General features: G+C 45.3%; 1 protein-coding gene across 1 annotated transcript in view; it reads left to right on the forward strand.

The window, feature by feature from the left end:
• The window catches only part of LOC119971775 (doublecortin domain-containing protein 1-like), a 695,221-nt gene that overhangs the window by 248,487 nt on the left and 432,231 nt on the right, over positions 1 to 14,503 (forward strand). The window lies entirely within an intron of this gene.

A 14,503-nucleotide genomic window follows, 5' to 3' on the forward strand; every position in this document is an offset into this window, starting at 1 on the left:
TAGGTGGATTGGCCATGCTAAATTGCCCTTTGGGTCCAAAAGGGTTTGGAGGGGTCATTGGGTTACCAGAATAGGGTGGAAGTGAGGGCTTAAGTGGGTCAGTGCAGACTCGATGGGCTGAAAGGCCTCCTTCTGCACTGTATGTTCTATGTTCTACATGTTGAGTTATTTGTATAACTGGTATGCCAAGTGAAAGTGACCTGTGACATTAGTGAGCTTCATTTATGCACATCTATTCAATCCTCATGTAGCATCTTTAGAATTTTATTTCTGGTCATTGAGGACATTAATATTGAATTATAGGCCATGGTATCCTTGAAGATATAGCACGATCTACCAAAGGTTATGAGTTCAAATCCTTCATGATCTATTTTGAAAGTGAATTTAATAGATGTGTGAGGACTAATACCAGCTAAGATGACAACACAAGTTGCCACAATGTAAAAACTCAATTTGTTCTTTTGTATCCTTCAGAAAAGCAAACCTGCCACCCCAAACTGGTCTAACCAACATGTAGCTTGTATCCCACAAGATACGGTTGACTCATTGCCCTCTGAAATGACCCAAGTCACCATCTTCTCAAGACAACTGGGCCCTGTTGCCAATGTTGCCCACATCCCAAGAACAAAGAAATAAGTGCTCTATAGCAGAATATCAGGACTGAAAAATTGTTCCATAGTTTTATGTTTGTTGACTCGTGTTCCTGCACAACTGAAACAATGGGCGCGATCTAATGGGAAAAGAACAGCGTCGCGTTTTGGGCCTGAATAGCAGGGTGCTTCTCGGAGCCAGCAGCGCTGAGAATGACGCTGCTATCAAACGGGATTTTGGATTATTTTTGGCCTTGGTCAGGAACACCCCTCCGAGGACGCACTTACCTCACTTCTTGCACTGGCGGGTCCAGCTCGTCAGTGCAGCAAGAAATAAGGGGGCCATTTTTAAATGCCGTCCCCATCTCCCCGATCTCTGGAATACCCCCCCCCCCCCCCCCCCAACCACCATGGCCTCCGGACTCCCCAATTTATCTCTTCAGGGGTCCTTGAGCACCCCTCACCCTACCTCTTCAGGGCAGAGCACCCTTGGGCCTGATCATTGGCACGGACAACTAGACCAGGGTGGCACTGTCAGATTTCCTGGATGGCACTGCCAAGGTGTCAGGCTAGCAGTGCCAAAGTGCCCAAGTGGCACCAGGACTGCCCGGGTACCACCCTGCCCCAGTGTCCGACCACCCAGAGGCCTCCGATGGTCTGGGAGACCCAACGTTTGTGGGGACCAGTGCTAAACGACACCCGGTCGAGGCCTCGCTGGGGAGGCCTAGTGTCTCATTTAAGTATGTTAATCTGAATCTCGCCCAGAGAGGGCGAGATCCAAACCGTGCCATCTCGCGAGCTTCCGTTAGATCCCGTGAGGCGTTACGAGCATCGTAAATCTCACGAGAGGCCTCTGGAACATTCAACGACCTCGTCGCTTCACCGAGTCAGGCGTGACTAAGCTGTTCGATTATGCCCAAGATGTGGCTCATTTATTGGTTACCTTTAAAGTACACATTTCTGCTACTGTTTTATAATATGATTGGTCACTGTTGTCATTGTAACTGATTTATTTCAATGACTAAAAAAAAAATCCCAATACAACATGGTGGTGATATCAGCAGAGAATGTTTATGCACCTGTAACATATCTGTCAGTGGTGTCATTAAGTAATTTCAAGTAAACAGGTAAATGCTGGCGTTAAAATAATTCATAACAGCTTTACCTGCCCATTCAACGCACTGTCAGTGTTTTATCAATCTGTTCAGTGTCTCAGATAAGAATTCAAATTGGAGTCTGTGTATTGACTTCTTGGGGGCTTCAAACTCTGCTGTAATGTAAAACTGAATGCTCAAGCCTCAATCTGTCAGTGCTTAAGTTTGGTTATATAGGTTTTATTTCAACTACAGTCTTTAATTTCATAAGCACGTAAACTCCATACAGGGCCGTGAGGATTTGGGAAAAAATAATGCCCCCAACCATTTGTTCTCTGATGTGCTTAAATAAACCTATTCATCTGCATTCAAATTATCTGGAAAAAAACCCACAATTTTTTAAAGCACCCTGTTTCTACTTGACTGTGACATTTACGTTTGTTCAAATGACTGGATAATTCAAAAACATGACTTTAAATAATCAGGGGCAGGCTGTACTTAGCCATTGCTGCATTTTGTGCATACATTTTTGAATTCTGAAACTCTTTAATATATTTTTAAGGTCATTAAACTGTTTTCAGCCATATATAACTGGTATCTGATTATTTCTAGCTGTGATTATGATAAAGTTGAATTAGTGAACTGGAAAGTTGCACAGAATACTGTTTAAGTGAGAATACTGTGTGAAGATACATTACTAAATGCCGTGACATAACGGTCGGAAATGTGTAATGAAAATCATAACGGGGGATGAACAAAATCCTATTGTGAAGCTCATTATATTTCTGAAGTGGTGCAGAAGGCTTGCTGCAAAATTCAACTGATATTTACCATCACTTTCAAACTTTGTACACAGAGGAGGGTTTGTACATAAAGCTGAATCTGTACCCTAGAGTCATAACTGATTTTGACCCTGTTTATTTAATGTAATCTTTTTTTCTTTAATTGTAATGAAATCTCTCAATTATTTCATCCCTCTGGTATTATTATTCTGATCATTATCACAACAGATTCCTGTAATGTCCCAGTGACCATGATGTCAGTGCCAATGAATGCTGCCTCAGTGAATCATGTGTGTATTTTACTTCAGGATACTTTAGATAACTCTCCAACCTTTTCATTTAACCAGTACATCGGTTGACATATGCAATCTTTATGATGATGGGGCAGAAGTCACGTGTCGTAGCCCAAATTGTAGACTTTCACAGCCTTTGAATCACCAGTCTTTGAAACACTATTGTCTATCTATCTATCTATCTATCTATCTATCTATCTATCTATCTATCTATCTATCTATCTATCTATCTATCTATCTATCTATCTATCTATCTATCTATCTATCTATCTATCTATCTATCTATCTATCTATCTATCTATCTATCTATCTATCTATCTATCTATCTATCTATCTATCTATCTATCTATCTATCTATCTATCTATCTATCTACCTAATCTATCTATCTACATATCTATTTTTTCCAATTAAGGGGCAATTTAGCATGGTCAATCCACCTACCCTGCACATCTTCAGTTGTGGGGGTGAGACTCACGCAGACACAGGGAGAGTGTGCAAACTCCTCATGGACAGTGACCCGGGGCCGGGATCAAACCCAGGTCCTCAGTGCCGTGAGGCAGCAGTGCTAACCACGGTGTCACCATGTGGCATGCCCCTTGAAACTATTTAGGTATAGATTCATTTGAGCAGATCTTATTGAATAGAAATGTACACATTTGCTAACCCAAGATGATTTAACAGCAATGAACAAAATATTGGCCAGAGGTTGTTGTTTGTGATATCAGCACACAAAATTAACACACAATTCTCATTTCTTTGTCTGCCTTTTGAGATGAGGGTTTTACTCATTTAAATGTAGAGGAGAGAGGATTGTCATGAGAGTATGTCTGCAGGGCAGCATGGTGGCGCAGTGGGTAGAACTGCTGCCCCACTGTGCCTCGGTCCCAGGTTCGATCACAGCCCTGGGTCACTGACTGTGTGGAGTTTGCACATTCTCCCCGTGTTTGCGTGGGTTTCACCCCCACAACCCAAAGATGTTCAGGGTATGTGAATTGGCCATGCTAAATTGCCCCTTAATTAAAAAAAATGAATTGGGTACACTAAATTTAAAAGAAAAATGTGAGTTTGTCCACAAAGGTTGCTAGCAATAGTCTCCAAACTATGGTTATGATGGTGCAATAGCATTCAAAACAGTATTTAAACAAGTTACCCGTCATCTTGAATTGGGCATATATATTGCTGTTCCTTTATTGTCACTGGGATTTCTGACCGATCGCTATTATGGAGAAGATTCATTACTAGCTTCTCAAGACAACAAGGAATGGGCCATTAATATGACATTGAAAGTAATTGATTCAAATACCTTCAGTTATTTAAGTCCCACTTCGTGGAGTTCCCTCCCTGAACCACCTTGTCTCTCTATCTCCTTTATCACCCACCTCTTGAACCAAACATTCTGGGCGCTGATAGTTTACCACTGGCTTTGTCGGTGAATTCCCCACCCCTATCTAACCACACAGAGTTACTTTTTTTTTTTTATAAATGTTTTTATTCAGTTTTCGTATTTTATATTGAACAAATTACAAATTGTTAGGAGAGGGAAACAAAAAAAAAAAAACAAACAAAAACAAACACGCAAAAATTAACATACATATTTACAGGTAAGCATCTTCGTAGTAGTAACTGCGCCCCCCCCCCCCCCTCAACATGTTTATTTAGCTTGGTTTTGGGCCTTAGCTAGCCATCGAACCCCCGTAACGAACCTGTAGCCCCCCCCCCCCCTCCCGCTACCTTCCCCCGACTATTCTTCCTCTTGTACATTGGCCACAAATAGGTCCCGGAACAGTTGCATGAATGGCTCCCACGTTCTGTGGAAGCCGTCGTCCGACCCTCGGATGGCAAATTTGATTTTCTCCATTTGGAGAGATTCCGAGAGGTCGGACAGCCAGTCCGCAGCTCTGGGCGGTGCTGCTGACCGCCAGCCAAACAGGATTCTACGGCGGGCGATCAGGGAGGCAAAGGCAAGGGCATCCGCCCTCCTCCCCAGGAATAGATCTGGCTGTTCTGAAACCCCGAAGACCGCCACTATCGGGCATGGCTCCACCCTCACTCCCACCACTTTGGACATTACCTCGAAGAAGGCTGTCCAGTACTCCACGAGTCTGGGGCAGGACCAGAACATGTGGGCGTGGTTGGCCGGGCCTCTTTGGCACCGTTCAGAGTTACTTTTTTGGGGCCCTGGGGAGGTTTTCCTCTGTAAAGCCCACACTTAACATTATTTTCATCACATGGGTGAGCTGAACTCACTGATCTGACTGGATCCTCAGACATCGGGCTGCCATTTTGAAAGGGTGCTCTGATCTCTAAGTGAGCTGGTGAGTCCTCTGCACCCCCTGCCCATGGGCACGCCCCGCACCTATGGGCATTACCCCACACCTCTCAACTGATGACACCCCACTATGGGGTTTCTGAAGAGCCCCCTTTTCAGGCCTTCACACGCCCTTTGCAGCCTCTCCCTTCCAGGATCCACATCCTTCACCCCTCAACCTTTCAGAAGCTCTTTCATACGTGCTCTGCACCCCCAACCCTTCATAAATCCTCTTCACCCTCCTTTCATGGGCATGGCATCATTTATGCTCTGTTTCGGCAGTAAAACCCTGGCACACAGGCACCCTGGCACTGCCAGGCTTGCAATGCTCCTGCCGGCTTTGCAGTGCCACCTGGGCACCTTGACAGTGTCAGGGTGGCAGTGCCAAGGTGCCTGAGCTCCAGAGGAGGGTCAGGGGGCCATCCTGCACTTACCCTGACCACCCAGGGGCATTTGATGACCTGGGGGACCCACAGGGTTCCATTCTGCTTGGTCCACGTTTGTGTGACTGGTACTGAACAGCAACTGGCTGTGGACTCCCTGGGGAGCTGCTAGATGCCGGAAGGCTGTTAGATCCCAGGTGAGCAGGCCTTAGTAGGTTTAAAACCTATTTAAGCGTGCGTGGCTTGGTCACGCCCAATGTGAGCGGGGTCCTAATCGATCTGTCTCGCGAGGTTCGGGTAGATCTCACTAGACCTACTGGTTGCTGGGGAGCCTGTGGGAGACACCTCTGGCATTTATTGCCTGCGTCGTGCTTCCGTTCGGGTGCAACACAGCTGGTAGATAATGCCCTCGGTTCCTCCTCCAAATACCACCCTATTTAGCTTGGCTGATTAATTGTAAAGCGCAGATGTTTTGCTATATTGAAGGTGTCATCTTAATGCAGGTTGTTGTTGTTGGACTATGCATTTAGGGAAATAAATTGTTTGACAACATGTTCAGCAAAATAGTTCACATTTACCAGCTGCAGATATCATTCCAGTGAACTGTCAGCAAACATTTCACTGCCCAGGTCTGATGACACATTCCAAATCAGTCAAGTGCCTCTTTAAATTTCTTAATTAATCTTCTGCTTGATTATTGTCATGCCTCTTTTCTGAATGTACCAAAGGTTAGCGGAAATAACCCAACTATTAGGTGAGCTTAGCATTTCTTGCAGCCTTTCTTCCATTATTTATGCAGCTGCACAGTTGTCAAGATGTATTAGGATCATCTATAAAATCCCAGCAGGTCAGGCAGCATCTGAAAGAGAAAGACAGTCGAAGGTTCTGGATCAAATTCTTTGTCAGTACCAGGCCTCTCTAGTTAAAGGGGTAGATTTTCTTTAAACCAGCTGGGAGACAAGCAACACTCAGAACCCACACAGCAAGGAAAATTCAACAGTCAAATTGCACAGAACTTGCCAGATTTTCCTTCTATTTATGTGAATGGTTCTGGAAGAAACGTGCAATCAACTTTTTTCAGTTTAAGTTTATCCTAAAGGATTCTGATGAAAGCTCCACATGACTCCTATATTTCTCTTTCAGCTTCTGCTGGAACTGCCAGTTATTTATTTTTAGTCATTTGGCAGCACAGATCTTGATTATTGATACAATAAGACATAGGGTAGGATTTTTGCACACACCTCGTGAAGTGTTTCATGGCAGCGTGATCTTCTGATCCCGCTGCTGTCAACGGGGTTTTCCATTATATGCAGCACCCACTACTGGGAAACCCACGATGGTGGTTCACCGTTGACGAGAGTGGAAGAGCCCGCCGGAGGGAATGGCCAAAGTTCCAGCTATCTTGTTCAAACTTTTTGTCTTGCACTCAGCAGGCCAATTGCAAAAGTTCCAGTGTCAGGGGAAAGAACAATGTTATATTGTATGAGAAGAGGGTGCTGATTGTTTGGCAAGTGAACTCTGATTGTTAGAAGTGTTGCTATGGAGAATGCACTAGTTGATCATGATGACAGTTAATTGCCAAGCATTGTTAAAAGTTAAACCAGGCAGTTCAACTCTGATTGATCATAGCCTAGCCCTGAGGAATAAACCAGCAAATGGCTATCAAGTATTTTGTTTAGCTGAAACAGGGGCAATGAATGTACATGTTCTCTCCGTCTACAAAAACAGGGCCCTGTATTACTATACATAGCTTCCAGGATGATCAAATACGCCACACTTCGAGCCCCACTGACAAACATGAATTGGTTGTTAGTGTAATTTTTAGCACAGGAATATTTAGCAGGTGTTGTCCAATCGCGGAAACCCATCTAATGTTCGACACTCTGTTTTGTGTTTTACAAGTATGTGTTGGTGAGCTATGTTCTATACCTTTCCCATTGTGAACAGTGGAAGAGAAATGCTGTTTGATATGATCTTTCAGTCTTTGGGATGTATGGGGCGGGATTATCCGAGCCGAAATTGTGCTCGGCGCGGGGGAGGAGAATAGGGTGTCAGACCCACAATCGGGTCCGACGCCTTCCCACGATTCTCCACGGATCGGAGAATAGCCGCCAGTCGTGCATGCGCGGTCGATGCAGCGCCGGTCAGGGTCCATTGAAAGAGGCTCCCGCGGCAATTCTCCGCAGGCAGCTGGCCGAGTTACCGCCAGTGTGGTTCTAACATGGTTCCACCCGGTCGGAGCTCGGAGTGCTGGCTGCGGACCCAGTCCGCTGCCGCGCTGGTGGGGAGGGCAGGGGGATCCGTTTCCAGGGGGGGGGGGGGGGGTAGCGCCTCCAAGATGGCCAGAGTTCTGATCGGGGGCCACCGATTGGTGGGCGCGTGCAATCTTGCCGGGGGCCTATATTGTGGGGGTCAGCTTGCTGTGTGGGTCTGCCATGTTGCCCGGACGCGCGGCCGGAAGTGCAGGGCCCCTTTCACCAACAAAGTCCAGAGTGATTCGCGCCTGTTTTCTCGTGGGCATGGGGACATGGCCCCATTTTCAGAGAATTCCACCCCCGGCCTACATACTTAAAATCATAATGGAACTGAAATTCATATACTACATTACTCATTTGTGTGATAGGCTGAACGACATTCTGTTAGTGACGACACCACTTGTGTTGCTATTGCATATTAGCAGCCTGAAAGAGCTAGCTCCACCTGTTGCTCAAATGTTGAGATACCTTGCCCTTCCAGGTTAATTTGAGTTAGACTGGGCACTTTTCAGAACCAAAAGTGATGGCCTTAGGCCTGTTCATGAGTTTACACAATATACAGCACAAAATGATCTGATTAGGTAGTCATTACCCCACAGGACGTCTTTGTGGCACTCTATTTCAGCATCAAGCTTTCATGGTGAGCAATTGGCTCCGGCCCAATTTACAATGTTGCCAATAATGCCAAATTTGTCGTGCATGGAGCTGTAGGAATCCAAATGTGTCTATTAAGCAGTGAAGGTAGATCTGTGATAGACCGCGGTAGAGAACCTCCTGGCAGATTTCCCAACTATGTCAAAGAGGTGGCATGGTGGCGTGGCACAGTGCTTAGCAATGCAGCCTCACGACACCAAGCCGGGTCACTGTCCGTCTGGCGTTTGCACATTCTCCCAATATCTGCGAGGGTTTCACCCCCAAACCCAAAGATGTGCAGGGTAGGTGGATTGGACACACTAATTTGTCTCTTAATTGGAAAAAAATAATTGGGTACTCTAAATTTACAAAGAATCAACTACTACATCAAAGAAAGTGAATTAATTTGACTGCTCCATTTCAAAGGTGAAAATGTGTGCAGGATTGAGGCCATGAAGCCAACAAGGAAATTATTGCATGCTACTGCAGATTTAAATATAGCAAAAGGATCACCCACATATCGGAAACATGCAAGGGGTTGGAAGCTAGATGCCATTCCATTGAAGACTCATTTCTCATGGAACCCAACAAGCTTTTTTGTTTTGGTGGGTTCTCTTTTCAATTTCCTTCATCAGTTTATCAACTTGTTGGTTTCTTGCGACCTTGTGTCTATTCTTTTGATCTCTTTGTAAAGTCACATTCCTACTTACTTTGAGTTGGCCAGTTAGCTAGTACTCAATAAAAAGGCTGAAGAATCCCAATCAATTAGCCAGGGGGACGGGGAAAATAGAGGAATGAAAAGGACGTGCATTCATGCAGATAAAGGCATATTAGGAAATGATTATTGAATTCCCATTGTGATAAAATAGATTGAGGAGCATTTTAAGTAAACATCAATAACACAACCTCTGATTTTTCTTCAAAACAACATTTGGTTTTGCTTCTGGGGGGCCGGTTTGCAGGACTGGAGGAGCTGGGGACAAAATATGGGTTCGCTAAGAAGGAGATACAGAGCTTTCCGGTGGCACCGGCCCCCACACTGTTGGAGGAGGTGCTGACAACAGGGCGTATAGTGGAGAGTGGGTGGTGTCAGTGATTTATGGGCTGATTCTGGGAGAAGAGAAGGCACCACTAAGACAAAATCAGAGGAAGAGTTGGGAGAGGGCATGGAGGAGGACTGTGGTGTGAGGTGCTCCGGAGGGTTAATGTTTCAACTTTGTGTGCGAGATTGGTGCTGATACAGCTGAAGGTGGTGTATAGGGCGCACCTCACAAAGGCGAGGATGAGTCGACTCTTTGAGGGGGTATAGGATGTTTGTGAACGTTGTGGGGAGGGGGGGAGGGCTAAATCATGTTAATTTGTTTTGGTCCTGTCCAAACCTGGAGGGGTATTGGAAGGAAGTCTTCAGGGTAATCTCGAAGGTGGTAAATATGAAGGTTGAACCGGGTCCCCTGGAAGCCATATTCGGGGTATCGGATCGGCCGGGGTTGGAAGCGGGTGTGGAGGCAGATGTTTTAGCCTTCGCCTCGTTGATTGTCCGATCGCCCTGTTGGGGTGGAGGTCAGCTTTTCCACCCTGTGCCCTAGCATGGCGGGCGGATCTGTTGGAGTTTTTAACACTTGAGAAAGTGAAGTTGAGGGGAAGGATGGAAGGGTTCTACAATGAATGGGCTTTGTTTATTACGCACTTTCAAGAGTTGGGTGACATCAAACATTAAGGGGGGGGGGTTTGGGGAGGGGGGGGTTTGGACTGTGTATGTTGTTGGTGACAATGTATTGGTAGATGGTGGATTCCAGGTACATTTTTTTTTTGTTTGTATTTAAAATGTTGAGAGTTGTTTGGGGGTTGGTGGGAGGAAGGGATTGTTGACTCAGGGATTGACATTGTCTTTGTTACCGTTGATTGTTTGTTGGTGGGTGTAAATTTGGATGAAAATGGGAAAAAGGAGAATAAAAATATTTTAAAAAAACATTTCTGTATCTTTCAGCTGATATTGCTCCATATGACTCCACCTCATTTGTAGACATGACATCTCAAAATATTGTCCCCGTCTCAGATTCACTAATACTGTGATGGTGCCGGTATAGTCTCTATTGATGCGTCACCTATATGGTAGCTTAACTAAGAGTAGCTTTGGAAGGAGCGTAAGGAAATTTGGAACACAAACGCCTGGGTTTTTCTCCTGTGCACAGAGTTGGAAGAATTCCTGGCACTGAGAACCCAACCTTTAAAAATGGCTGCCCAAATGTCAGAGAATTGGTCCCAGGGAACAGAGGGGAGCAGGGGTGTTTGGAATAGAGGTCGGGGTGGGAGACCTGTGGATTTTTGCAGGCACAGAGGGGAGGCTGGATAGAAGGTCTGCCTTGTGGATCTGGCACTGTGTCCAAGATTTAAAAATAAAGAAGAAAACACAAACCATCCCTCCATCCCTCACCTCACACTTCCCATGCCCCATCCCTGCCAACCCATGTCCCCTCATACCCACTACCCACCCCATAACCCCTCATACCATCCATGCAAACCTGTACCTCTATACCTAACCCATGTCCTCCTGTAGCCCTGAGGCAGACCCTCTACCAGGCTCCCTACTGCACCGTGCAACATCCTCAGGGCGCTCACCCTGACTTAGTGGCAACTCATGCCAACCTGTAACTTCCACCTAGGAACCCTTTCCCCTTTAACCTACCGTATCCAGCATGGACAGAATACAGGACCCATGCAGAGATGGGATAAAGTAAGGTTTCATAAAATAAAGCTTTCAGTGTGTATTGCAGACTTTACTATATTGAAAAAACTCATTCATTAAAATCCATTTCCAACATTTACATTCCTTCAACTAAATAAAGCCTTATAACAAAAAATAATTTCATTCAATGCACCTCTTATAATAGCAAGAATCAGAATTCATAGTCCCATTTCAAACAGTCTATAACCACTTATAAGTGTCAATCAAACTGAAAAATGGTAGGGACCCTTCTGTGATAAAAAATGGTTGTGAAATAATTCATGCAACAGAAATCCAGTAATGGAAGCTGTCAGAATCTGGGGTTAAGCAGGTCATGGGACACTAATGAAACCTTAAGCAGGTCATGGGACACTTATGAGACTGGAGGATTGATATCATTGATATGATATTTCCAAAGGAATGGGCAATATACATTCCCACACTGAGGAGTGGGGCGCCCCCTTCTACATCCTATATGTATAAAACCAGAGGGCCATGAACTGTGAGCTGGCTCTTGTAGTAGAGTAACTGCTCTATACTCTTGTTCTGTTGCAAAGAACAAAGAACAAAGACAAATTACAGCACAGGAACAGGCTCTTCGGCCCTCCAAGCCTGTGCCGATCCAGATCCTCTATCTAAAACTGTTGCCTATTTTCTAAGGATCTGTATCCCTCTGTTCCCTGCCCATTCATGTATCTGCCTAGATATATCGTAAATGACGGCATTGTGCCCGCCTCTACCACCTCCGCCGACAATGCGTTCCAGTCACCCACCACTCTCCGCGTAAGGAACTTTCCACGCACATCTCCCTTAAACTTTTCCCCTCTCACCTTGAACTCGTGACCCTAGTAATCGAGGCCCCCACTCTGGGAAAAAGCTTCTTGCTATCCACCCTGTCTATACCTCTCATGATTTTGTAGACCTCAATGAGGTCCCCCCTCAACCTCTGTCTTTATAATGAAAATAATCTTGATCTACTCAACCTCTCTTCATGGCCAGCACCCTCCATACCAGGCAACATCCTGGTGAACCTCCTCTGCACCTTCTCCAAAGCATCCACATCCTTTTGGTAATGTGGCGACCAGAACTGTACGCAGTATTCCAAATGTGGCCGAACCAAAGTCTTATACAACTGCAACATGACCTGCCAACTCTTGTACTCAATACCCCTTCCGATGAAGGAAAGCATGCCGTATGCCTTCTTGACCACTCTATCGACCTGCGCAGCCACCTTCAGGGTACAATGGACCTGAACACCCAGATCTCTTTGTACATCAATTTTCCCCAGGGCTTTTCCATTTACTGTATAGTTTGCTCTTGAATTGGATCTTCCAAAATGCATCACCTCGCATTTGCCTGGATTGAACTCCATCTGCCATTTCTCTGCCCAACTCTCCAATCTATCTATATTTTGCTGTATTCTCTGACAGTGCCCTTCACTATCTGCTCCTCCACCAATCTTAGTGTCATCTGCAAACTTGCTAATCAGACCACCTATACCTTCCTCCAGATCATTTATGTATATCACAAACAACAGTGGTCCCAGCACGGATCCCTGTGGAACACCACTGGTCACAGTTCTCCATTTTGAGAAACTCCCTTCCACTACTAATCTCTGTCTCTTGTTGCCCAGCCAGTTCTTTATCCATCTAGCTAGTACACCCTGGACACCATGAGACTTCACTTTCTCCATCAGCCGACCATGGGGAACCTTATCAAATGCCTTATTGAAGTCCATGTATATGACATCTACAACCCTTCCCTCATCAATCAACTTTGTCACTTCCTCAAAGAATTCTATTAAGTTGGTAAGACATGACCTTCCCTGCACAAAACCGTGTTGCCTATCACTGATAAGCCCATTTTCTTCCAAATGGGAATAGATCCTATCCTTCAGTATCTTCTCCAGCAGCTTCCCTACCACTGACGTCAGGCTCACCAGTTTATAATTAACTGGATTATCACTGCTACCCTTCTTAAACAAGGGGACAACATTAGCAATTCTCCAGCCCTCCGGTACCTCACCCATGCTCAAGGATGCTGCAAAGGTATCTGTTAAGGCCCCAGCTATTTCCTCTCTCACTTCCCTCAGTAACCTGGGATAGATCCCATCTGGACATGGGGACTTGTCCACCTTAATGCCTTTTAGAATACCCAACACCTCCTCCCTCCTTATGCCGACTTGACTTAGAGTAATCAAACATCTATCCCTAACCTCAACATCCGTCATGTCCCTCTTCTCGGTGAATACCGATGCAAATAACTCGTTAAGAATCTCACCCATTTTCTCTGACTCCACGCATAACTTTCCTCCTTTGTCCTTGAGTGGGTCAACCCTTTCTCTAGTTACCCTCTTGCTCCTTATATATGAATAAAAGGCTTTGGGATTTTCCTTAACTCTGCTTGCTAAAGATATTTCATGACCCCCCTTAGCCCTCTTGATTCCTCGTTTCAGATTGGTCCTACATTCCCGATATTCTTCCAAAGCTTCGTCTGTCTTCTGTCACCTAGACCTTATGTATGCTTCCTTTTTCCTCTTAGCTAGTCTCACAATTTCACCTGTCATCCATGGTTCCCTAATCTTGCCATTTCTATCTCTCATTTTCACAGAGACATGTCTGACCTGCACTCTAACCAACCTCTCTTTTAAAGCCTCCCACATATCAAATGTGGATTTACCTTCAAACAACTGTTCCCAGTCCACATTCCCCAGCTCCTGCCGAATTTTGGTATAGTTGGCCTTCCCCCAATTTAGCACTCTTCCTTTAGGACCACTCTCGTCTTTGTCCATGAGTATTCTAAAACTTACGGAATTGTGATCACTATTCCCAAAGTAATCCCCAACTGAAAATTCAACCACCTGGCCGGGCTCATTCCCAACACCAGGTCCAGTATGGCCCCTTCCCGAGTTGGACTATTTACACACTGCTCTAGAAAACCCTCCTGGATGCTCCTTACAAATTCTGCTCCATTTAGACCTCTGCCACTAAGTGTATCCCAGTCAATGTTGGGAAAATTAAAATCTCCTATTACCACCACCTTGTTGCTCCTACATCTTTCCATATTTGTACCTCTATCTCACGCTTGCTGTTGGGAGGTCTGTAGTACAGCCCCAACATTGTTACCGCACCCTTCCTATTTCTGAGCTCTGCCCATATCGCCTCACTGCTCGAGTCCTCCATAGTGCCCTCCTTCAGCACAGCTGTGATATCCTCTCTGACCAGTAATGCAACTCCTCCACCCCTTTTACCTCCCTCTCCATCCCGCCTGAAGCATCAATATCCTGGGATATTTAGTTGCCAATCATGCCCTCCCTCAACCAAGTCTCAGTGAAAGCAATAACATCAGACTCCCAGGTACTAATCCAAGCCCTAAGTTCATCTGCCTTACCTACTATACTTCTTGCATTAAAACAAATGAACTTCAGACCACCAGTCCC

This window comes from Scyliorhinus canicula, chromosome 9 (genome assembly GCF_902713615.1).
Source record: "Scyliorhinus canicula chromosome 9, sScyCan1.1, whole genome shotgun sequence".
NCBI classification, from domain to species: Eukaryota; Metazoa; Chordata; class Chondrichthyes; order Carcharhiniformes; family Scyliorhinidae; genus Scyliorhinus; species Scyliorhinus canicula.